At 45.4% G+C, this 3,935-nt stretch overlaps 1 protein-coding gene across 1 annotated transcript in view; it reads left to right on the top strand.

Moving 5' to 3' along the window:
- The first annotated feature begins 3,027 nt into the window (after nucleotides 1-3,027).
- The window catches only part of Memo1 (mediator of cell motility 1), a 153,892-nt gene continuing 152,984 nt past the window's right edge, over nucleotides 3,028-3,935 (top strand). Inside the window, exon 1 of the mRNA XM_004627710.2 lies at nucleotides 3,028-3,747. The gene's annotated coding sequence lies outside the window, so the exon portion shown is untranslated. The remainder of the gene's footprint in view (nucleotides 3,748-3,935) is intronic.

Raw genomic sequence — 3,935 nt, 5'->3', positions numbered from 1 at the left:
ATTTATTTATTTATTTATTTATTTTGTGTGTGTGTGGCCAGCTCAGCCCACCAGGGGGCGGGGCTGGCTGGCATGTGGTGCTGGCGGATTGAACCATGGTCCCTGTGTTTTGCTTAGTTTAGCTTGTTTTAAGTAGGTGCTTTAGACCGCTGAGCCATCTCACCAGCCCCCATGCTGAACTCTTAAATCTTGGTTAGCACAAAACATTGTTGAATGCTTTTCTCACCCATAGGGCTTTCCTGTAGATTCAAAAATGAAGCCTAAATATGTAAGTAGATTGAGGTTTTTTTTTTTTTTTTTTTTTTTGCGGAACCTGGGACTGAACTCAGGCCCTTTCGCTTGCCAGGCAAGCGCTTATTCTACTGAGCCATCTCCCTGGCCCCCCTAAATATGTTTGGTACAGGTAATGTAACTATATGGCTTATACTTCAAAAGGCATACATGTAAATGTCTGGCACCGAATTACTGTTCCTAGTTCATTGCTTTCTTCTAGAAGTATACATGTACAAGTACAGGAGCATGTGAATATTCACTTTTTACACAGATGGTAGTATACTTTACACATCATTCCACATTTTGCTTGTTTCACTTTTTTAAAGTTTTTTTTTTTCTTTCAGGACTTTGTGCTTGCCAGGCAGGTGCTTATGCCACTGAGTTATCTTCCTAGGCCTGTATCACCTCCTTTTAACTGGTGCCTATGTATAGCCTCCTAATTGCATGAGTCTCATATTGATGGATGCTGTGGTTAATTTTTCAGTTTTTGCTAGTACAGGCTGCTGTGGTAAAGGCTGGACTTACTATTTTAGAAGACATGTGCATTAATGTTCATGTTGGGTTCTGGCCTAGTAGTTCATTATTTCTTGAAGAATCTCATAAGGACTATTAATGAAATTTTATCCTTGCCCTCTACTATAATGTTTATAAAATGTCAAACCAAACTTGCTGCTGGATTTAATTATTGATAATAACATGAAAATTTGTATAGCACTGCCAAATAAGCTTCTCCTAGAATACAAAGTAGTTTGCATCTATGAATCTTTCTTAATTTGGAAGAGGTACGTGAGTAGTTTCAATTTATTTCTTTCAGAATCTATACTTGAGGGCTGGTGAGATGGCTCAGTGGTCTAAAGCACCTACTTAGAATAAGCTTAGCAAAGCACAGGGACCACGGTTCAATCCCCCAGCACCACATGTCAGCCAGCCCCGCCCCCTGGTGGGCTGAGCTGGCCACACACACACACACACAAATAAATTAATTTTTAAAAAAAAGAATCTATACTTGAATAAGACAGGAAGTAATGGGTAGAATATGTTAGGAGCATTTCGTACATAATAGAAGATCCTCTCACCTTTCATTTCATTTAGCAGTGTGGTCTTTGCCGAAGTCATTCCACAAACCCTTTGAAGAAGAGTTTGGCTGAGCATTTTATTAGGGAGGAAAAACATTTTTGAATAAGATTACTAGTTTGGGATGGCTAGTTGCATTCTATCCAATTCTTTATATACGTAGAGTATATAAAGAACATCTTATAAACTTTTCATATACTTTAATAACTTTCACAGCAAAGTATGCGAGATATATACTACTGCTGTTTGGATTTGACTTGGGGGCCTGCCCCTTAGCTCAGTCCTTTAAGTGGCTGCTCCAACAAAGCAGTCAGGCTCGAGTAGCTGTGGTTGGATCCCTACAACTCAAGCCAGCCAAACCTGCCCTGAAGGCATTCGGAGGAAAAAAAAATTCTTTCTGTTTGGATTTGACAGATGAGAAAACTGAGGCTTGAAATGGTAAAGTTACTGTATGCTCATGGTCACACAGCCAAGACAAATCTGATTTTATAACTGGAAGGGCCCAAAAAGTGAAGTTTTCTTTGTTCATTGTGTATCTCTCCCCACTAGAAACAGTATCACCAATAATTATCCATAAGAGTTGTCACCATATTAGTGCTTGAATTTCACAATGAATAGTTGACTTTTTCATTAGCACTGAGTTTTCGAAAGAGTGCCATGGAATTAGAGCTGCAACTTTTTTTTTTTTCTGTTGTCCTTAAAGTGGCATTGGCTATGTTCATTTTTTTTTCCCTCTACATATCATTTTGTCAGGTCAGTAGTGAAGAGGGTAAACTTTGAGGTATGAAATACATTTAGGGGAGATTTTAGCCTAACAATTGTAGAAAAAGTAAGTCTCATATCACTAAGGACCCAGACTAGGCTGTTGGAAAATCTGGGCTCTAAAATTGAAAAAGATGGGCAAAGGAATGGAATAATACCTTTAAAAAGCCTCAGAAAAGTACAGCATATTATTATGGCACTAGGGAAACCTAGACTTTGAATATTAGGCATCCAGTCATCTACTTTAGATTCTACCAGGGCAGCTTAGTGTGAAATTAGAGTATAAAATTTTATGTTTTGGGCTGGGGAGATAGTTCAGTGGCTTAGGTGCCAGCCTGGAAACTGCAAGGTCCTCAGTTTGATCCCTTGTACAAAACAAACAAACCAAAGTATGGTTTTTAACCCTAGGTCATTTATTTATTTATTTTTATGTATTTGGTAAAGGGTCGCATATGTGTATGTCTCTATATGTATTTGGTACAGCCTCCCCAAGTGCTGGGATTACAGCTGTGTGCCACGACGCCCAGACTAGGTCGCAGATCAGCGCGCGCCCCAGAGGTGGTGCCTAGGCAGCATGCGAGACCAAGGATGAACACTGGTCCCTGCGCCAAAGCAGGCGCTTAGTCCACTGAGCTATTTTGCCGGCCCTTTTATTTTTGAAGAAATGTAACTCTGTCTCAGTTTTGGAATGATGCACAACAGTGACACTCTTGGAGGTCCAAGGTGATCTTTGCTGCGATTGTACCACAATTATTTACTCTATCCTTTTAGGTAAGAATCTGGGGTACAGATTAAGAGATTTTAAAAATTTCCCCAGGTTGTTTGGTATTGGGATTCGAACTCAGGACCATGGGCGTACCAGGTAGGCTCTTGTGCCACTGAGTTATAACCCTGACCTCCATCTATCTATTTATTTATTAAAACTTGAGACAGGGTTTCACTAAATTGCCCAGGCTGGTCTGCTGCCTCTGTCTCCAGGGTAGCTGGGACTCCAGGCCTTAGCACCACGCCCAGCTAAAGAAATTCTTTGTCACTGACACTTGCAGGGAGGGGAGAACTGGGATTTGTAAGGGAAGAGTGGCACTGGCACAGTTTTCTATGCTGGTCTTGCAGGTCTTTTACATTAACTCTCACAACCCTAGTCGCAGTGTTTGAGCGCCATCCCATTTTACAGTTGGGAATCACGGAGGCCAGCTCTATTACACTTCAGTTAGGAAGACATGCACCGACACGAATGCAACATGAAAGCTGATAAACGTACAGTGGCTAAGGGTGACGCTGTGCAGCAAGAACTTCGCCTGCAGGACTGAGGACACACTTTAGGTGCCCGCTTTTCCTAACCAACTTCCCGGCGGTGCGGCCGCACACGCCGAGGTGAACCTTGAGGTGCAGCCCACTGAGGACGCGCTAGCGACGGGAGAGGGCCGGACTCCGGGCGGCGAAGCCGCGGCTGCGTGCTCCGCCGAGGAAGCGGCTGGGGGAAGGGGCTGCCTCGCGGCTGCGTCCTGCTGCCCGCGCCCTGCCCCCAGCCTCTGCTGGCGCTAAAGCCCGGAGAGCGGAGCGCGCACGTTGCGAGTCCTCGCGGGCCGGGCCGCGGTGCTGGGCATGCTCAGTGGGCCGGACCCGTAAGAGTGGCGAGTAAGGCAGCGTCGGCGGCTTGGGGCTGCCTTCCCCGGTTCAGGCCCCGGCCCTGGGCTTTGCGCACGCGGAGCCGCAGCGCCGTGCCTCCTCGCGGCGCGGCGCGGCCCGACCCCGATGCCGAGCGGCCTGTCCGGTTTCCGCCGTTAACCTCGTCGCGCGGCCGGCGGGAGGAGGCGCGGGGCGGG

Source organism: Octodon degus, unplaced genomic scaffold (genome assembly GCF_000260255.1).
Source record: "Octodon degus isolate 3935 unplaced genomic scaffold, OctDeg1.0 scaffold00020, whole genome shotgun sequence".
Lineage (NCBI taxonomy): Eukaryota > Metazoa > Chordata > Mammalia > Rodentia > Octodontidae > Octodon > Octodon degus.
This window is presented reverse-complemented; position numbering and strand designations above follow the sequence as displayed.